The sequence below is a fragment of the Erithacus rubecula genome (assembly GCF_903797595.1).
Source record: "Erithacus rubecula genome assembly, chromosome: 2".
In the NCBI taxonomy this organism is placed as follows: domain Eukaryota; kingdom Metazoa; phylum Chordata; class Aves; order Passeriformes; family Muscicapidae; genus Erithacus; species Erithacus rubecula.
This window is the reverse complement of record NC_136685.1, coordinates 13076147-13098873: the sequence shown is the minus strand read 5'-3', so window position 1 is coordinate 13098873 and position 22727 is coordinate 13076147. Positions and strand designations below refer to the sequence as shown.

General features: G+C 39.2%; 1 long non-coding RNA gene across 1 annotated transcript; it reads left to right on the top strand.

The window, feature by feature from the left end:
* The first annotated feature begins 12078 nt into the window (after nt 1-12078).
* On the top strand, nt 12079-20555 carry LOC306798551. The gene is made up of 3 exons (XR_013773395.1): nt 12079-12196; nt 13164-13339; nt 20426-20555. It is a non-coding gene; the product is annotated as an uncharacterized lncRNA (long non-coding RNA).
* The last annotated feature ends 2172 nt before the right edge of the window (nt 20556-22727 follow it).

The following is a 22727-nucleotide window of genomic DNA, read 5'->3' as shown; positions in this document are numbered from 1 at the left end:
GCCTACCCCATGGAGCTGCATAAAAGATCATGCACTTGATGCTTTTGGGGAAGGCTGAGAAAGGCACACTGCCCCTGGCATTCTCTTGAGTCAGGAATGGAAAAGCATTGGCAGACACTTGAGAAGAGCTCCAAACCTGAGCTGACAGTGCTGAAAGGTCAGCTGACATAATGTTAACAATGAAGAAACTGAGCAATTTTTCTTCTTTCCCATTTCCCCCCAATTTTTATCATACATTTATCCAAGGATGTGAATTTTCAGGAATAGCTCAGTATTACAAAGTGGGGAGAAGATAAAGGCTCCTAACATATGAAAGTATATTAAACTCCAGTCTGGAGTACATCAGTCTGGGAGAGTACTACTGAATTCAAAGGTCAATTACTGGAGGTTAGTAAACTGTTAGGAGCATACTTGCTCCTGAGCAACAAATGGGTTTTGCAAACAAAACTGATAGGAAAATAGAGAATCTTTGAAAATCCTGAGGAGATTTTAGCACTTCAATGGTCCTGAAATTTAACAGGTATTTCCCTCTGGGGTTTCAGTTTGTCCCCAGGATGTCTTGGCATGAAACACCAATTCAAGGATTAGCTCATGTATTTCCTCCTCCTGGTGTGGGAGCCATTTGTGCAGCTGCTGCTTTGGGAAACGTTCAATAATCCTTCATTCTGAAAAGTCATAACCACTCTGGAAGCCAAGAAACCCTTCTAGGACATGCACTGCCTCTTTGCTTTCGCTTCCATACATTTGGTACACACATGCAAGGCACAGAAAAAGCTTTGTAGCAAGTTCATTGCGTTCTAAGAGTGAGAAATCATAGAAAAAACAAGTTGCAGTTTAATGCCTTCTAATTCCCAAGGCAGAGCACTAACAGGACAGATGCATTCAAAAGAATGAAAGCAAATGAATCTGGAACTGAAGCAGGGCCTAACATATGGGAGCAGATAAACCTGTCTATAGAAAATAAGGACACATGGAATTTTGCCAGTAGTCAGCTGAAACTGGCTCTGCTCACAGCCTTGAAATGTATATTCTGTCTCCTCTCCAGGCCTTTCTTTCTGTTTGGTCGCTCCTTCTTCCAGTCCAGAAGATTCATCAGATTCCAACCAACTATTCTATTGGGGCTGCTTTGCCCACCTAGTAACAGGATGATCTGTAAACCTTATGAGAAATGTACTTTAACTTGGCAGGCAATCATAGCCCAAACAGAGCTCAGCTGAAAACCCTGAAGTCAGTAGAAAAACTCCCTGTGCCTGAAGCCCAGGCCTGAAATGCATTTAGAAGTCCCATGCCTGAATGTGGCTCCAGTGGTATACTTATATCAAGGAAACATATTGTGACTTCAGCCAGGCTCCAGCTGAAGCAGGCTGTAGAGATCATGGATAAATGAAAAGCCAAATTTCTGAGTGTTTTTCCAAGCCAAACAAAGCCGCTGAACTTTCTGGGGTTTTCTTGGCACTTGTATTGCTTTTGGGAATTTGAATGGTGCCTGTCCGAGGATAATTGACTCCCTCTGTATGCTATTGTGATTCTCAAAAAAAGCAGCATTTTTCTCAATCTTTCCAGGCATAGTCATGTTCTTAACAGCAACTGGACAGAACAGGAAATCGAATGGAGTGTTCTACAAGATCCAGATTAATGCCCATGGAAAGAAACCCACACCCCTGGATCACCTCACCAGGTGATGACCCAGTTACGTTAATAATTCATCATAGGATATAATTCTCCCTATTTACACATGGCACTTCCATTTCCATTTATTTGAGTGGCTTAGCCACAGCAGGAAAGAGGAGATTTAAATCTCTGGTTTCTGCTATGCGTGTTTTAAGAAAGAAATTAACTGTACTGTACAAGGCAAAAGAACTCTAAGCTACAGAAGCTGACTACGCTGAAAATAAAAGCAGAAGTGGCATCACAGCCAGGAGTTGTTATGAACATAACTCACTCTTTATTTTTAAACTTCATGCTTTATAAGGCATGACATGATTCAACTTGTTGATGAAGTGGAAATTTTCACTTGGTTTAATTTTGCCAGTTCAGTAAGTTTGCCACCATTGATGCACTTTTGAAAGGAAAAGCCTGACCATCTCAAGGTAGTTTTGTAACTATTATTCCAATGAGTGTATTTGATTGTTTTGATTTTGAAAATGGTGCTGATACTCAAGCAAATCAACTCTTTTTTTCTTAGTATCAAGAAGTTAACGAAAAATTTTATTAATTTTAAGAATCTAAAACTAGTATTTGTTTCACTGAATGAGCTTATTCATATTTAGTCTGACCATCCTCTTTCTAAGCAGATTGGATCCTTTGGCATCCTACATGATGAGGGTGTAATCACCTTACCAGTAACTCACACTATTTAAAGTCAGCTAATAAAATTATGAAAATAATTCTTATTAACAGTTTTACTGTTGTTTTGGAGATACAAATGTTCCAAACATTTTTTTATTTTACAGAATTCCAAACAGAACTTCACCACAAGTGCATAACATTTGTTATTAGACTGTTAGAATCCCCAAAGCGTGCGTGGCTTTTCTGGTTTTCTGTTTCATGCAAAAGAAAATGAAGAGAAAACAAGAAAATTAAAACTCCAGTAAACTGCACAAGATAAGGAATTTCTTGTGTCCCTAAGGGCATCCAGACCAAACACCATTATTACTACTATTATGGCATTGCAGCAAATTGAATGCTGGTTAATTGCCTCTTTTCTAACTGATTTTCTTCTGGCTGGGAGCATGAGGGAGGTGAGAAGAGAATGACTTAAAATTCATAACATCCCCATGACAAAAGAACACCCAAAAGGCAACAGCTGCTTAGAGAAGTGAAAACATTGAATCTTCAGAAGCCATTCAAGGAGACTATGTTTTTCTTTGATGAGCTTGTCACCTAGACTAGTAATGAGTATAAAGATATCACATGCAGTTGTTGAGAAATGCTAAGAACACATTAAAAGCACATTAGAAGTATATATGTACCAAATTTTAATAATGGTTGTTATTGCAACTCTCAATCAATCCTATGGACATTCCAAAAAGTTCTGTGTATTATACTCTATGATAAACATGAAAGTTATTGTCTAAAAGAAGAAAAAAAAAAATCCACCACCAAGAAGGAAATACACATTTATAAATTAGACATCCTACAAAATGCATTTGTATTTATATCTAAAAGATAAGGCACAGGATACTGGAGCTAAGGCTCCCTTTAACTGCAGTGATTGTGGGTGAGAAGCAGGAAATCAGCTTTAGAACAAAGACAGGTAAATGACTGAATGGAAGGCAGAAGGGAACCAAAGCTCCTGCAAGGAAATACAAATCTCAGCAGAAGCTGGTTAAAGGCAATGGTGGCAGAGAGAATCAAGGCTGGGCTCCTCTTTCCCAGGCCAGCATCAGACTGAGCCTGAGGAATTCACTCTGCCAGGGAGGGAACATTGAAGCCCAGCTTTTGTACTCCTAACAAAACAGATAAAATTTTTACCCAGGAAATACTGAAGCATGGAATTGTCCTTCTGTTTTTAACTGCTCTTTCTGAAACTTATAACTTGTGAAAGTAAAGGGCCTTTTCTTTTTCCCTTCATCTTTTCTAGAAATTTTTCTGGGTCAACTTATCTAGTCAATGTCTCATCCTAGGTTTGTCTCTAATAAATAAAGCAGGGAATATAACCACCATAGAGTTTGTGCCTCATAATGTGTCTAGTAGGCAAATTAACAGGCTTCCAGATTTGGGGTTTGGGGTGTCAGCTCACAGATGCATGATACTTAAGAAAACAAGCAGAAGAATGGATCAGGGCTATGGGAAAACACCAAATGCACCAATCTGCTAAAATATGATTCTCAGATTCAGGTTTAGTGTCATTTAATGTTGTCTTTAAAATATGAGCTAGTTATTTTGTTTAAAAGAGAAACTCTCAATGCCTACCAAAAACACCAGCATACCCATAATGCTGGGTATCTTTGCTGATGCACTGGCAAAGAGGGACATAACTGTTTGCCCTCTATGTTATGTCTCAGCCTGATAAAGCACTGGGGCACAGATTATTGAGTATGCAGATGATGCTGCAAAGCCATTTTACTGAGCCCTTTGCCCAGGAAAGGCACTCTGCCTTGTGAAGTCAGTAGAGGTGGCATGAGCAGGATACTGGGTGATCCCACTGGTCACTGTGGCTCTGATTACCAAGTGGGCTCCAGCCTGCAGAGACAGAACAGAGACATGACCAGGAAAAAGAGAGATGGCTTTCTGCTGAGAGACAAGGGTGTGATCACATTTGTATGTCAGTGCATCAGATCACAAAGTTTCTGTACAGGCTGATACAGTCATTAAAAAAGCCTCCAACAGATTGGGAGGGACTCCTGGAGGTCATGCAGTCCAACCCCCTGCTCAAAGCAGAACTACCTTCAAAGCTAGTCCAGGTTGCTTAATACACTGACAACAGAGACAGAGAGACTGCCCGGCCTTTATAGTACAAAATAATAGAAATAGCAGGTAACAGTAACACATATTCAGCTAAAACCCATAACTGAATCTTAGGTTCTTATATATTCTTTACTATTTTAAAACTGGCTTGCAAAGTAAGAGCATTTCTCACTGTGACACACAGCTTATCATTTATAGCTTCATTTTCTGTTTCTGCAACCTTCCTGCTTGCAGTGTAGGTCATGAATGAAGAAAGGGGAAGACTGAGAGCTGGACACCTGAGCTCAGACAGGGTTTACCACTGTTCACTGCTAGTCTGCTGCAACTGGAAGGAAGCAAGCCCTAGCCAGAATAAAACCCCTCAATTTGGAAAGAATCACAGTGTAATTTTTCCCACTTCCTCCCCAGCCCAATATTTTAAAACTTTTTCCTACCTATAATACAGTGATTTGTAAGCTTATAATTCACACACACCACAGTAAGACATGCAGTGTAATGGGGAAATGTAGAGGTCTGGCAATGTAAAAGAGGAAGCAGCTTAATTAACAGAAACTGTATCCCTTTCCATGATTTTTCCCTCACTGAAAATGCTTAATCTTGTATATGTGACAATTTGCTTCTGCTTTCTTGAATACCAGAAAAAAAAGTACTGGTAATCAAAACTTAAATAGCCTAGTTAATTACTCAGAATGAGTAATGAATGTTCAGTGGTAGTGCTAGTAAAAATTATAAAGGATTGGGTTGAAATTTTATGCTTCCAGCAAAGGTGTGGCATGAACAGCACTGTACTGGGAGTGACTCAGTGACTCAGATGTACAGATCTTTCCTCAATTCCTCCTTGCTTCTGGCACATACTATTTCACTCCTGAGCTACTTCAGTTGTAAAATATGACCCACCCTGCAATGGCTCATCTACTGTTTATATAACCCTTCACTGTGCCTGTGTTTTCCAGATATGTTGCAAAGGCAGAGGACAGGAAAGCAGAACCAAGGACTTAATTTATTTCTCTCTGTCTAGAACAATAGCCAGGTAGTTACTAGATAACAGCTGGGCATACATTTTTCAGACAAGGCTAAAAATGATACTCAAATTAAATAAGGGGTATGCAGAATAAATCACATTTAACTAGGCAGACAGAAAAAAAGCCCAACGACTCTAAACTTCAGAGTACAGACAAATTAATACACGAGAACCATGTTCCAAAAAGTGAGAAAACAAAACTGTTTGAAAAAATATTAATTATTGAGCTTAGAAAGTCCAAAAATATTGTGAATATTCAGTGTTTTACAAACAAAACACAAGGTTTAATAACTCATAAATTGAAAATTACACTTATTAGGGATCTCAGAAAAATGCAAGGTTTTCAACCACATTATAAATAAAGGTCTATGTTAAACTATTTCACCTGATTTTCAAATTCAAGATTCTATCTGTAAAAGCAGGAATGGGAAAGTCTATAAAGGCCGTTCTCTGTGTCATATTCAATTGAACCTTTTCCTCACCCTATATCCACTTCTCTCACTGCAAATTAATTTGACAGGTTCCTGGCAGGGCTTCAGCAACTTTGCGTTTCTCGTGAATTAGCAAAAATGCTAATTTGGGCAGTTTGCTGCTAGTGCAAGTTTTTTAGCCTGGCTGAAGCTCCAAGGCTATTTGAGATAATATCAAACACGAAGAACAAAGGGGCACCTGTCATGAGCCCCAAGCGAAGGAAACAGACAGTGCTCGAGGAATTAAAATGAGATTTCTTTACACCAAAGTCGGAGGCTGTAGGAACAGCTGGAGTTGCTCTAAACCAGGGCGGAGGGAGGACGAGAGGAGGGAAAGGCGCGGCGACTCTTTCAAACCAGGGCTGCCGGTGAAAGGGTGGGGATGGCTCCAGATAAGCTTCCTGATCCGCTTCCACCGAGACGCTCAAACAATGGGGTGGCAGAGCCATTTGCAGCAATGGGACACGTACCTCGGACACAGCCCTTCCTCTGGGATGAGGTTACTCATCCGCACAGCCCCGGGCCCGGCACCGCCGGTTCTGAGGGCACAGAGTGTCCGGACAGACCCGGGCCCGGCACCGCCGGTTCTGAGGGCACAGGGTGTCCGCACATTCCCGGACCCGGCACCGCCGGTTCTGAGGGCACAGGGTGTCCGGACAGACCCGGGCCCGGCACCGCCGGTTCTGAGGGCACAGGGTGTCCGCACATTCCCGGGCCCGGCACCGCCGGTTCTGAGGGCACAGGGTGTCCGGACAGCCCCGGGCCCCGCACCGCCGGTTCTGAGGGCACAGGGTGTCCGCACAGCCCCGGGCCCGGCACCGCCGGTTCTGAGGGCACAGGGTGTCTGCACAGCCCCGGGCCCCGCACCGCCGGTTCTGAGGGCACAGGGTGTCCGCACAGCCCCGGGCCCGGCACCGCCGGTTCTGAGGGCACAGGGTGTCCGCACAGCCCCGGGCCCGGCGCTGCCGCTGCTCGGGGCTGCGTCCAGAGCTGAAGGCCCAGCGCAAAACCCCGACCCTCGGATCTCAGCATTGGGAAAACAATCCCAAATCACGGCCAACATCCGACCAGCAGTGCCACGGAAAGAGCTGTCCCTGCCCCCCGCGCATCACAGGTCTGCAGTACCATGTTGTGGTCCTGCCTGTAATCTTTTCAGATCAGCCCAAACGGGAGGCTGCTCTAGTCTCCAGACAGGTTTTGGTTGCCTGTTTTAAATATTCATGCCATAGAACTGGGACCCCAGGCAAGACTGCGGGGGAAGTCGGCAGTTCTGTGTTCTCTGTAGGAGCATCTAGGACATATTGCAGGCAGAGGCACATTTTGCAGTCACCTCAGCACAGCACACCTCAACAGAATGTGCTCAGTAGTCAGTTCAGGATATTTCCACCTGCCTTGGGTATTCATGGCAACAACAATGACTGCAATCTGGGGGAGAGCAGTCCCTTGTAGCTAACGGGTGTTTATCCTACTTTAAGTTCTGTTTTCCAGGCAAAACTCTCCTGGTTGGGCAGTTGTAACCCTTTCAGGTAGAGATATTGTCAGCTATAACTGCAGGATTCACACACTCCAAAACTTACACACTACAAAACTTTACTTATGTAAAACTGCATAAATCTCAAAATAAAAAGAGCAAGAACTGCATTAGAAAAATCTCCTACCAGACAAGACTGATCTGTATCTGATATTTCTAAAGGGGTTTTATACTTGCAGAGAAAGTTATTGCAGTTTCTTTCATCTCTTGAAAGCAGAAAATTTTGAAATGGAAATGACAAGGAGAAAAAAGATCTAAATATGATAGCCTTTTCTTTCATTATTTCTTTCATTATGTGCTGCAGTTCTTCCAAAGTGCCATTAATATACGTAGACTGAATTAAAATCTGGAGCAAAATGTTACACACAGCCAAATTTAAGCTCTGACCACTTCTCTAAGTATGTGGCATACCAGGGGTGTTCAATAACAGTGAACTACTTCACAGATTTGTCAAATAAAATTAAACTAACTAAACTAAAATATTGATTCTGTCATTCTGATTCCACTGGCACCTCTCAGACAAAACACTTGTCAACTCAAAACATGCACACACACTCATGCACAAATCTGAAAATTGCTTTAAATTTTTTCATTTCAACTAATGCTTTCAGGTGAAGGTTCATGAATCCTCATGCAAATGGAGGTGTTTTTCTCCAGTGAAACATATGGTTATATTGTGGAAATCTCTTGACACTGTATTGTGTGATGATTTACACTGTATCCCTTCATGATCACGAGAGTGCTTTAGGGAAGTATTCCTGTATTCTTATGCTGTTCTAATGTAGCTGGTCAGGGGAACTGTTTGGCCCCACCGCATGGCCATCCTTTTGCTGGGTGACAGCAGACCTCTAAATAAACTGTAACTGTTCTCACTGTATATACCAATCTTATTTTAGGTTCTATTTCAATGTGAATCTTACTTTATAATGAGTGTAAAACCTGTGATTCTCACTGCTCCAGAATCTTTTGGGGATCAGGATGATTTTGGTCTTTGTTTTCAGGCCATCACAGTCATCTTCCTATGTCCTTACTCAAAATTAAAGTCTTACATGTTAGAAGATTACATGTTCATAGGACTCAACACTTTTATCTATGGTGATTTTTGATAATACCAAGCTAGTAAAATATATAATCTTCATATTTTGGGACATGTGCCAAAGAATTATGCCTAGTGTTGAAGAGGAACTTTCCTTTCAGCAAGTTACAATATAATTGGTCCTTTGCAGGAATTCTGACACTATCTTCCAAAGCATCAGGAATCAACACCAGAAAAGAAATATTGCAAAAGCCTGCTTTTCCAAGGATTTAAAGAAAAGCTTGCCAAATATCTCAAGAGACTGAAATAGAAAATAGAAGTATACTATATAAAAAGAGATGTAATTTTAAGACAGGCGATGCGAAGTCAATCTCACGGTTTGAAAACCGCCAGGCAGTCATGATATGCAGACTGACTTGGAAAGGAGCATTGACTCACCTCAGGAAGACAATTCTAAGGAAATATTGTAGGAAGGTCTGTCCATTACTGAGGTTAACTGCATGTTAGTGCTGGTATTTTTTTCTATAAAAAAGGAAAAACAGAGGCATTCGTCAAATCGGCCATGTATTTTAATTTGACAGGTGATGCAGAGGCCCTAAGGAAAAAGTCTTTAACATCTATTGTGAAACAGGTTAGAGGTACTTTACAGATAATGTTTTTTATTATGTGGCAAGTTGCATTTTATCATGAATGTATGAAGAGATTCAAATTACAAATTGTGCAGCTTTGGAGAGATGAGCCCAAATTTGAACTGCTCAAGAAAACAAAAGAACTCCTTAGTGCATTTGATGTATAAATTATATTTGGGAGGTTTAAGACTATTTAAACATACATCTAGGAAAAGGAGTTAACAGAAACATGGAAGCAATGCTTCAGAACACTTCTGGACGCAAAAAACCCTCTTGAATTAACTTAAGAAAATTCTAGTGGCAGTCATAGATGTCAAATGGTCACAGTCACATCTATTGGAACAGAAGATCTCTATGTCAGCAGGGAAAAAGAAAATTTCAAAGCATGTCCAAAGAACTTCCACAGCAGACATAAAGCCCTCACAAGGACCCTTTATTTGCCATTTAGGACTGTGCTGCCAAGGCAGAAGCATAACTTGGAGCCTCAAACCAAAGCAAAGTTCATCTCTGGGAAGCTCTGTCCAGCTGGGGAGAATAATTGCCATAACAACACAGACAACTTCAACATCAAATGTGATTAACACTCCCAGAGTTCCTGAACCAGAAACTTGGAATGGAGTTATGAGTCTATCAATTTTATTCTGTAAACCTATTTCCATATTCTGTAACCTGTTGTTTGACCTTTATGTTAGTAGAAGAAATCAGCACATTTAACCTTTAGCCTTAACTTGCAATAACCATGAAACAACACCCAGAGACTAGCCTGTTCTACGGGGAGAGCAGAAAGACCTAGTTTATGAAGCCTCCTCAATTAACCTGACCTCAGGTCTCTACTTCAAATCACATCAAGCAGAGATCTGACCCTGGCCTCAGGGAAGCACTCAAATCACTAGGCTACTGTGGACTAGCCAGCTTCGAAAAAAGAAACCTCAAGAAACCTTTTCTTAGATCAAAGAAATAATGTCAACAAATATTTGTTAAAACAAATGGTCCCAAAAAGTTTCAGTTTCAACTCATCAGCATTTTTTAATAAAAACAAATTTTGTGGAAATATCCTACACATCTCTAGCTGTTTTTCCTCTCATAGGTATAGACTAGAATGAGGCAGAAAGCATTTCTGAGGAAAAGTCATCTACAGACAGATGGCTGAGCTGTGACACAGATTCTCTTTACACCGGTGGAAACCTGAAATAACCCTGTGGAGTACAGAAAGACAAAAACCACTCTGGTATCTCAGCTGTGACAGGACTAACTGTTCAAGAGTCAAGGGTTCTCTATATTTCTCTATTGCTAATGCATGTTTCTGAAAAACTGTGGAGGAATCTTATGCTTCCCACACGATGCACACCACTGGGGAGGGCAAAGGAGGTAAAGATGTCAATGCAGAATCCATGCACGTGCCATGACAGTTAAGGAGTTCTTAGAAATATCATTTGTATAGAAAAGGCTTATTACATTTTTTTTTTGTTTTTACTGAAGAGTCATCGCTAATATATAAGTATAATCAGTCAGATATCAGTTTTATAGGCATGCTGTCTTAATTTAGAAAATCAGTGATGACTAATTGTTATTCATAGAACTCAATGTTCTGACCAGCATATTCCCAGAGCAGAATGAATAACATTTTCATTGACCTTAAACCAGCAATTCAAACTGCAGAAGACCTAGTCTCAACTATTCTCAATTTTAACCTATTTCTCACTTCCCCCCAAAATTCTAAGAACTTTGAGAGTCACTGCAGCTGAGGCCTCCTCAAGATCCATGAGCTAGGGTGCTTGTATCTTATTTTGCTATTTGGGTAGGTGTCACTGAACGTACACACCATGCTGATCTCTACAAATGCACGAGGAGGAGGAAGTGCTGTAAGTTCCTCTTTAACTACAAGGTGAGAAAAAACAGGGTAGTCATCTGAGAGGCTGCACAGTAGATTAGGACACAGGGACTTTCCACAGGTGGTCTTGCTATCTCAGGTTGCGTTATATACAGCAAAGTCTAAACTGGTCTTCAGCTTACTGGATAAGGATAGGTGTGTGCTTCAGGATGGTTGAAATTTCACTTTAAACATTATTGATTACATCAGAAGTTTAGAAACAGGTTCAAGTGTAGACATTTGAGCCATCAGAATTTGGAACTGAGTTACCCTCCCAGAATTCACATATTCTATGGGGTCCAGAGCTGAGAGTCAGACTATGTCTTCACATACCTTACAAGGTAATTTTTGAGTCCTTCTTGTGTCTTTTCCCATCCAGTGTCTTTTGGTGCAATTAATATTTTGCTGTTCAACCCAAGATGAAAGAATTTAAAAAGAACCTACTGAAACAAGTGTTCCTCTCACCCAGCTTTCCTATGCCTCTTGAACAAAAATGCAGTTTTCCATATGGGGGTTTCATAGCTACCTCTAGGGCAGAAAGAACCTTAACCTAGACCCCTCACACAATAGAGAATAAAAAAGGAGATTGTCTTTCCTATGGAAATATTCTACATGGAGCCTGATCCAGTTGGCATTATCTAAACTTTGGGCTGCACCCAGCAGGAACAATATGTAGACAATAGGTGATAAACTGCTGAGGACTGGAGCAATCTCAGCCACAGAAACAGATATTGAGGTAACTTGGGTGCAACAACACAAATGTGCTTACTAGCCTTTGTGTTTTCAACTGCAAAGGCCATCATTTGGGCAGACTGGCAAGGAATCAGGAGGATGAAGAACAGTTTAGTTGCCCTAGTTGTTTTTTCTAGTTTAAATTTGGTAACTAGACCAATGGAGGTCTCTTAAGTTTTTCTCTTTTTTTTCCCCCTCAATCAGACAAAAGATGTCAAATGTTATCAATGGTGGCCAAACCAGATCGACATAAAAATTATTATAATAGAAGAATCTGTTATCAATTTACACAGTGCTTTTCACAATGCACCTAGCAGAAGCAAAGTTTGTACACGTGAAAAATATGCAGAATTTGTTTTTATTGTAATGTTAAATCCATCTTTCTAGTGCTGAGGTTCTTCACAGGGAGGGAGAGAAGAGGAATGGAGATGTCACCTGGTCAGAGAATGTAACACAATCTGTTATTCAACCAGACTTTTCAATTGCAGTATTCTGAGGTAAACACCCAGCAATATTAGATTTTCCTATAGATTTCTGTCTTTATAAGATTTTTATTATTTGATCACATTTGCTGCATTTTGCCGTTCCTTGTAAAACCTTTAATTCTTGTATGACACATTTTAAATTATAAATACTACATTTGCAAGAAAATATTTCCATTTTAATAAATAGTCCCAAAAGTGTATTAATCATTACACCTTCCTACAGCATCCTTCAACAATATATGCCATCTCAAAATAGCTTAAGAAAATTCTTAAGATCTATCAGGATCTATTTATAATTTCTGCTTTCTTCTGATTGTATAAATATTTGCAGCAATCCCTCAAAAAAACCCCTCCACTTGACACTGTCAGATATTCTTTCTTTAATGTATGTAAATACCTCTTCTTTATAAACAGAATTTATGTACTTCTTTTCCCATAAAAATTTGCCTGCTAGGGAGGACACAAAGTAAATGATTTAGCTTGCTTTATTGTAAAACTTCTTTGTGTATGTTTAGATGCATGTTTCATACAGTACACTGTAAAACAATATTCAGTGTGTGGTAAATGTATAACCTCTTATAGACATACAGAATAGTAAAAAAGTTGATAAATCAGAAATAAAATTACTGTCCTCATAACATTTCTGAATAAGCCAAGCCAAAGGCCTGTTTTCTTCTCAGATTTGTTTCACACTTGCTAGACCTTCAACAGAAAGTGCTAAATCTGGACTAATGCCCTTAAACTCCTTTTCATTCTCTCTGTAGAGGCAGAGAAGGAAAATGTCTCTGCCACACCAAAGCTCTTGGGAAAGTATCAACTGACACCATTTGGGGACAGTGTCCTAAGTCAGGGGTTTTGACAGTATTAAAACCAAAAATTAGGCCTGGTAACAGTATCAGTTATTTCATTTACACAGGTTTAACCAAGGTGTAGTCCAGTCCAGTTAACACAGAGTCTACTGCAAAATTACTCACTTTAGGTGTCTGAACATCACTCTGGGAGACATCAAAATGATTTCAGAAAGCTACCCAGGAGTGCACCTGCAATCTGCAGGAAGAAGGAACACCTGTTCCACTCTAATTACCAAGAACGGAAGTCAGCATTTTTCGATGTGAAACAACCCTTTCTTCAGATCAAAAGCAAAGCAGAAAGACAGTAAGTTATTTGTGTAGAGCTAGCATCAGCACTGAGATAGAAGCAGCATGCTTGGAAGCATTTGCACAGAAAAAAAGCCAAGCCCAACCCATTTGAAAACAACCCTGAAATTCAGGCTTCTACAATGATTTCAATAGAGCCTTTGTAGTATTACAAAGAGAGAAGTAGACTTCAAGTATAAAATTGGGTTTAGCACACAGAAAGTAATTTACTTCTTATTTTTACTGTATTCTGAACTCCCACCCCTTTCTTTTTTTTCACTAATTCACATAGTAAAATAACTCTAGTTCTATTCAAGCAGACTGCAAGATGATACACATTTGAAACAGAAAGGATGGGCTCTTTCCCAAGGGTCTTACATTAGAGAGTCACTCTTTTCACCTCTAAAATCAAGCTGCTTCTGATGAGAAATGCTGCAACTCAGGTTAAACAGCATGTGAAGTCCTGTAGAAGTGTTTATTAGGACTAGCTTGTTCAAATCCTCGTGGTACCTTATATAATATATAAGCTCTCATTGTAGATGTTTTTCCTGAGATAAAAGTAGCTGAGGAAGCTAAAAATAGCTGGAGTCATTACAAGGCAGTGTAAGTTTTCAGGGACTTAACTTTTCTTCTCCTCAAACTAATCTGTCCCCAGACCAGTCATTTGCCACCTGGTGACCTTTTTATCACAAGAATTTGCATAATTCTAAATTTAAAGTTCCTTACCTATAAAATCATGACAAGTTTTCAGAGATCTGTGTTCTTCTTTCTGTTGGGGTGAAGGGTGATTTCTTGTTCAAGGAAAAAGGTCAAAGAATGTTCTACAGTGGAGGATAAGAAATGCTAGCAAAATTCAGCACAATCATTTATTTTCCCTTCTTTTTTAAACCTAACTACTGGAATCTCCTGTACTTGAAGAGAATGAGGAGAAGCAGATTAAGACCATAAATTTATTTAATTGTCTGCACAGGTTGAACTAACCTTACAAATAAAGCATTCTAAACTTCCAATATTTTCAGAACTCTTTGACAGAACAAGACAGATGAAGAATCTATAGCTCTGTGAGGGGAGCAGTCTAGGTTTCTACAAGAAATTATAGTGGAAGTTTCAAATATGACCAGTATAGAAATGAGGAGAATATAATGCATTTACCACGTGAGCAGCAAAGTACCCTGAAACAGAAAAAATATTCAAAGTAAGTAGTTTAACAGATAAGCTCTTAATTAAAAAGTGGTGATTCCAGTTACCTGTTAGAATGAAATACTGTCTTTAACATATGTTAAGCAATATGTCAACAGTTGAAATGTGCTGTTTCTTCATCAGTTATTACAGTCAGGATATTTTTAACTGTCCTTAATATCTGAATGGCTAATGTTTAACTAACCCTTTCACTCTGGGAGGTCCCAGATATTTCCAACTAAAGCTAGTAAATGCAAGCTGGATTTCACATTTCAGCTTGGCCTCTCCTACTTAACATCTAGAATCTCATTTGCAATATTTTCCAGTAGAGGTCTGTGCATTTTACATACATCCAAAAATTATATAAATATCTAAGTTTATCTGAATCCTTATTTTACCAGCATAGTTAAACAAAACAAAACAAAATAAAATGAAACAAAATGTCTAGGTGTTAGTACTCTGTCTTCAGGGAAGCATTGATGGAACTGATCATCCCTAGAAGAAAAGTTCATCTGGATTGCTAAGGCTTGCAAAAATTCTGCTAGTTTAGCTTCCCTTTTGAATATCCAAACTTTGGGGCAGATGTTACAAGGTAGAGGAAGAGAAAAAGGCTAGAATATTTTTATGCTATTATATTTTAAGGGAGTTTTTTTAAATATTATAAAGAGACTTTGTTCCTGCTAGTTGTATAGTCAACTTAACACTTCACTAAGTTTTTGATGCCTTCAGTAAATTTTGACTTGGGCTTCACTTTTTTTGAGGCTAGTTCAGCAGTGTCTGTGCCCAGCATAAACAGAAAAGTTTTAAGTAGAGCTCATGTCCAATGCCTCCACTTTGTCTCTTGTATGCAGGTACTCAATCTGCAGCTGAACTGCCTTAGTACCCATCAATGAGATGAAAACTCCTTCTTCTGCAGCCCAAAGCAAAGTATTTACTCTTCTACTCATGATATATCAAAGTACTGAAAATATGTGTCCAACAAATTGCATGTTGTGCTCTCCTCAATAGCACCAGGGAGAAAGTTACTTAATTCCTGGAGGGTCTTTGGAAGCAGCTGCCTGTGCACTGTGCCCTTGGCAGGTCAGACAATGCTCTCACAGGGCTGTGCAGAGTGCAGAAAGAGGAACACTTACACTGGATCCAGTCAAGTTGTCCTCTAACTCAGCACCTGATCCCTGGAGGCAGAAAGTCCTGGTTGACCTCCCCTTGGCTGCAGCCAACTAGTTGGGACAGTTCCAGCAGGAGGGAGCTTTCCAGGAAGAATCCCAGCTGTGTTGGGATGTTAGATACTGAGGCAGTATCCAAAGGCTCCTGGGATGCATTCAAGGTGGGGTGCTCTGAAGAATGTGCTGTCCTGTTGGAACTCTCTCGGAAGTGCTGACTTTTGTTTGAAGTTATTCAACATTTGGTCCTATATTTTTTGTTTTGGGATCTTGACCGACCTTTTCCTGCCTTCTCTCTGTAAGAAAACTATTTTTTCCACAAATCTCATTACAATAGGTGTCAGGCCTACTACTTAGCCCTGCTCTTCATGCATATACCCACCACAAAGAGAATCCATGAACTGGGACTTGAAATATTTCCAGGGAGTTCATCCAGGGTACATCAAATCTACCCTCTTCTCTGAATCATCTTTTCAAAGCTCAGATCCCCACATATGATTCACAAACAGACGATACCTAAGAAGAGCTTTTAGCAAATTAGCTTATTAGTTCCGTCCCTCTTCTTCCCAAGCATTCAAGTTATCTGCCCAGATGGCTGTTCACTGAGTCACATTTCTCCCTCACCATTGTGTTTATCAACTATTTAGGTTGCAATGGAAAATCCTTTAAGCATGACCTTGTCTCCTGAGGCCCTAATTCAGCAACACATTTAAGTATGCATCAGCACGCAGCGCTATTCCGAGAAATGCCATCCATTTCTCTGATAACTACCACACACCTAGAACAAGCAGCTTGCTGAAATGGGACCATGGTGCCTTCTGTATACACAAGTAATATTTTCAAGCCTAGCAAAACCAGAACCATATAAAAGAATATATGGTCATGAAAGATACAATTTGCTGTTGGGGGAAATTTGTACAGTTAAGAAGCCACAGATTTATGAATGGCTGCCTGTAATTAAATTTTATTCCCTTACTATAGACTTAGGCAGAAATGATTCACTATCACTTTCAGTGATTATTGTCATGAAAAACCAGTAGAGTTCTACAAAAAAAATAAACCCAAACACAACCTAACCTAAATATTCCAAGAGATTGATTATTTCCAGGTTCAAATTTTTGATTCAAATGGCAAAAGAGAGAAGGATAAACCAAAACAATACAAAATCATGGACTTCAGCTTTGATTTATCTATCTAAATTCATCTTGCAACTGTCTCAGAAACACAGCATTCAAACCAGAACAATTATGGTGCAATTTCAGAGAACAAAATAAACTTGCATAAATTAAACTAAAAAAACTTGCATTACTGGAGATAGAATCTTCTTCATTTCTTGCTGTCAGCAGATCGAGACACACAGAGTAGACCTGAAAAACACTGCAGTGCAGAACACTAGTAAATAATCTACAGCATTTAAAACTAAAAAAATCAAACTAAAAAATGTCTCAAAACAACAATAATATTCCTGGCAGATTAGAGTACCTAGGATGCAATGATAAAGATGAGAGATGGAGCACTTTTACTGCTGCCAAGTCCAGATTTCTCTTTCACAAGGACAATATTAGTATCAATGTGTTAAAACATCCTTACAAAAATGGATGATATCCTTTTAACTAAAAGTAGAAAAATGTATTTTAATTTTAAATGTGGTTTCTCCTTTATATAAGTTTTAATCCATATGTAGTCAGGTAACTCAGGCTGTCTGAAGATTTTTTATCTTTTTGTGATGTTTCCAAGCAGGAGAAGCCTCCTAAGGATAATTTGTAAATTTTGGTATACGGCAAACAACCTATAAAAATAAGCAATCTCCTGCTAGTTCTTTCATAAGGAATGCAGTTTTCTAAACCAATAAACCTAAAGACTGTAGTGAGTAGACACTCTTTGACTGTGTGTATTTAACATAAATTGTGTAGACTTGTCCTCTGTTACATACTGTTCATACATACTGTTTATCTTTTTATCAAACATCTGGTGGTTGGTAAAAATTATTTCTTTTGGAAAAGTGTATTGACAGTACAACATCAGGTGTAGAACAGGAATGGGAATAAAGTGAAAATGTAGATACCTGCAAAGTGGGGTAACTTTGATGTCTTTAAAAAAATACCCATTATGCAGGCTCTACTTGCAGAATGGGATAAACAAAGTGAAGCCTGGTGAGGCAGTGCATAAAAATTCATCACAAGCTCTTAGTACAATACAGTGACAAGTATAATTAATAGGACTGTGTAATGTCTTGAATAATGAAGGAAGGAGAAAGAACTAGGATTAGAAGGACAAGTGCAGGAATGCAAAACATGGGTCTAGTGTCCTTGCTTCTTATCTGTATGAGATTGTGGGAACTTTATCACTCTTTAAGTTAAAAAAAACAAAACAAAACAAAACAAACAACTAAAAATGCAGATCAAAACAATGATTAAACAACCATAGACACTTTTGTACAGGTATAACCAATCGTGGTTTCAAGTATGAGGTAAGCCTATATATCACTTCTCAATGTGTCAGCTGGCCTTGCTTTCTAAAAGACTGTAGACTAAAAAGTGCTCTGAAAGCTGAAGATATATAGGAGAGCCACAAAGTCAATGGCTACAGTGGTGAGAAATTCAACACAACAGTAGTAGGTCAGTAGTTGAAAGTAGTTATTACCAGTGTCACTATCTCTGTGATAATCTGCTCAGGATTAAATTCAAGATTTCCTAAATTATCCTTAACTCTCATGTGATTTGAAGGTGTCTGAAGGATTAGTGGGAACCTGATATCCCCGTAAGGAGGTAGAATATATTTCATCTTCAACTGGAGCAGATCTTACTCTTAAATTTGTTAATGGGTAATCTGGCACTCATCACCACTGCTCTGTGACCCTCCAGAGCAAGTCCCATTGATTGGGGGGCTGTCTTAAAAAATGGCATGTTGCTCCATGTCATCCCAACCTGAACAGCCAAAGTACTTCAAGTACAGAGCAACGTGCCTTATATAAAGATTTTGACTGAGCTTTTCAAAATGAAGACAGAAAGAAGGCCAGACATTTTAAAAACGATATTTTGCTCCTATAAAGCTAAATAATGAAATATTCTCAAATCTATTCAGCAAAAGGCTTGATTATAGCCAGAGACTCCTAGTTTAATCATGATGAATACAAATTTTAAATTAAATGTAGCCTTTGTTCATGATTATGACTGTTGAAATTATTTGACCCCTTTGTTCTGATCTCAAGTAACATTACCATCTCATAAAGAGACCCAAAACTTTGTCATGTTTGGAGATACATGGGATGAAGTACACCACAGTCTCTGCATTTGATACTGGATTTGACTGGACTCCCTTTCACTGGCCAGAGGGAAACAAATTCAATTTCATGATTCAAACTAAAAGTATTCTGGATGACGTAACTATGAAAATCTTTCTTTTATTTGGCCCATTAGAGACCTAAAGGCTTGAAGTAGCCTGCTAGAGTAAGAAGGACAGACCAGAAGATCTGTATTTGTTCTAATACTTGTCCTATTTACAAATGGCTGTGCAAGTGGCTGCAGTCAGGGAAATCAGCAAAGGTCAAGATTTTTCTGGAAGACAGAAAATACAAACCAATGACACCTTTTGCTTTAGACAGAGGCATCAGCACAATTAGTTCCTCTTCTGTTAGCAGCACCTTAATATCCTTGAAAGCCTTGTTCCTGGATATTATTTGTTTAATTTCAATGAGAAGTTAAAGAGGCTTCAAACCCAACACAAGATTTAATTATTGAAAATCATTGGGGGTTTAGATTTTGCTTTTTTTTTTTTTTTTTTTTTTTGGTGGGGTTTTGTTGGGATTTTTTGTTTGGTTTTTTTTTGTGGGGGTTTTCTTGTCCTTAAAAAAAAAAAAAAAAAAAAAAAAAAGAATAAAAAAGAATAAAGGACCTGAAAGGAGCAGTTTCAGGTGAAGTTGGAGCTTTCACAGTTACTCACATACTTTAATGCAGGGTGTAATAAGGCCTTCAGTACCAACTCTCCAAGTACACTCCCTGCTGTGGCATTCTCACTGCCTCAAAATAACTCAGTGTGCAGTGCAGAGATACTAGTCTTTAATTAGAGACCAGAACAGTTTCAACATATGGGTCCAGAATCTATTCAAAGCAACTGTACTACAAGTGCACAATCCACCTTTTGTTGAGTTCAACAGAAACATCACCTCCTGCCTTCAGTCTGAGTATAGTAAGACCCTCCCAAAAACAGTGTAAGTCACGGTGGGGTGAATAACGAAGACTCAGACTATAAACCAAATGAACTGTTTACTGCAGTTTTGAAAAACCCTTTCCTTCACCCATTTATAACCAGGCTGGAGTGAGGCCCAGAGGTTTGCATTCTGTTCCTATAGAGTTTTCTGGACAACAGTGCAGAAATTTAAACAGAAAATATCTGAAACAATAATGAGGTTTTTTTTGTTTGTGCAATCACTATAAACAAAGTTCCTTTACAACACAAGAAAAAAAATCTGCATAATATTCGAATGAAGTACTGTGGTGAGAGCTTGGAATATCATTGGACTTTGGTTCCAATGAGATAAAGGGTGGATCTGCCAAGAAGAGAGAAGCTCTTTGTGCTGCAAGATGCCAGTAAGATCCAGGCTCTGGATTTGTACATAAGTGCCCCTACTTCCTCCTTCCACCCCACCTCCTCTCCCCACACTCCCACCTCAAATTAAAGTCTTTAGGGGAAAGAAAAACAGATTGCCTTTGCTTTGGTTTTCTCTACAAAAGCCAAGTTGCAGAGTGGCTGTTTTATTTTAGGTCTGGCAGTCCCATCAATTGACCTACAGCCTTGGCCAGGACATGGTGAACTGACACACAGTGTGATGCTCCAAAAAGGTTGCAGGCAGGAGCAGACAGTGACTGCCTGCCCAGCAGTTGTGATTAAGGCAGCTGGGAATGTCGCACATACAAAGGTTTTATCTGAAAAGGACACGACAAACTCACTAACAAAGATTTGTGTGTTTATTTCGGATTTGACAAGTAAAGGTAAAGCAGCTTACAGCTTTGAAAATTTCTGACATAGGGCAACTGTGAAGACATTAAAAGCTCCTTTATACTGGGATGATAGCAGTAAATGAACATCTTTTCTTTGCTAGTTGTGGTTGGAAAAGAGATGGTTCTCTCTGAGAATGGTTAGTATCTATCCAGATTAATGAGGTATTTTAGGGTGTCATTACATGGCAGGAAATAAAGTGTGCTGAAGACTGCCTGAAGAGAAAAAACTTTTCTCCTGAACAGTAAACACACAATCCAAATCTATCAGTAATGCTACGACTAGAGGTGTAAACAGAAATTTCGCAGAAACTAGAATTTAATGGACTACTTCACTATTCATATTTCTACAAAAAAGTATTGGCATTGCCTTCTGGACATCCTACCAAGATCTGGTAAGTTATTGCTGGTACAGCTGTTCTCCCAGTTCAGGCCCTGATCAGCAGGAGGGAGTGTTCTGTTATTTGATATCATCTTGTGTCACAGCCAGAGAAAGGAGAAAAGGACTCCATGTAATTTCTGAGAAGGGTCATGGTTTCCACTCGGGAACAGGAGTGGTAGATGGAGCTGTCAGAGTAGGTGCCACCAGCTGTGACCATGTTGTGTTATGTCTGATAAGGTTTACTGACCATTTTGCATGTAAATCACCCTATTTTTTTTTTTGTACACTTTTGCTATCAATATTGCTGTTGTTACTGTTCATTTTCTTACCTTGTTGCTGTTTCCAGTAAATTGTTCTTATCTCAACCCGTAATTTACACCTTTCTGTGTCTCCAATTCTCAGCTCCAGACCCAGAGTATGAAGGGGACGGAGAAAACAGGGGGTCCCAGTGGGTGGTGTGTGGTTTTGGAGAGTTGGGAAGGGGGAAATCACTACATTGAGGAATGGCATTCCCAAGATAAGACACCATTCCAGGAAAACTCTTCTTAAATGTATCTGTGTATATAAAAGGTTTCCATGAAATGCAGCCTTCACAAATCATCCTAAATTCTGTCTAACCTTTGGATGATAAAGCATATCCCTTTAATCTCTCTTTTCTTCTTTTATCTGCTGTATTACTTGAAGATAATTTTCAGAGAATGCATATAATAAATAAATAAATAAATAAATAAAAGCAAGAATGCTCAAACAATCATCTTCACAAAAGAAAATCAATTCAATTCAAGCCTGATAAAAAATTTTCTATGCAACAAATGAATTTATGATGCTCACTGTGCTTTCTCAAGACAAAATCCTTCACCTGGAGAGCAGTCTTTTCCCCCTACTAAAAAGCCAAGATTAGAAAACACCTATTACATGAGAGAATTAAGTGAGAAAAGCAGCTTGCTATGAAAGTGAGACAAAAAGACAAATAGCAATAGCAATTTTGTGAGAGCAATTTTGTTAGTAACTTAAGAGATGATGACTTCAACATCAGCCTAAAATGATTCACTGTATCTGTATCAATCTTTTCCTGTGATAAGAGCCTCCATGCAATTAAAACAATGCCATGCTTCTGGAAAACCTTCTAGGGTAAAAAGGCAAAAGATTTTCCTTGCTTGTGATGATTACCCAGTGAATACACTCAAAGCATCTGAAATGAGAGCCTGCATTTTTCAGCTGTGTTTGTGTTTGCTCAGATACTCATCTGTTCCCTTGTGGTGAAAACACAAAATGTACAGTAATATGTAATGTCATCCTTTAGCCACAACAGTCATGGCTCATGCCCAAGTAAAGTGTTTCCTTTTGCAAAAGAGATAGCATTCATTTTCTGTACCCACCTAGTTATTAAATGAATGGTCATCAAGTTTAAGCATCAGTTTATCAAGCCTGCTTATCCAAAAGGCACTGCAAGCAGCACAGTGCAGCTGCCCACACTGTGATCTGTCAGGGCTGGATCACTCAGCCCAGGATATTTCCATCACTGCTTTGCATGGGGCACTGAGACCCAATTTGTCACTTGGAGCATCTGTGACTAAGCAGTAGTTGGACTAGGAAGAAGACTAAGAATATAAGATTTTACTTGAGCAGATCAGGATGACTCTTAGACTCAAAAGTTCACCCTTGTACTGAAAAGTGACTTCTCAT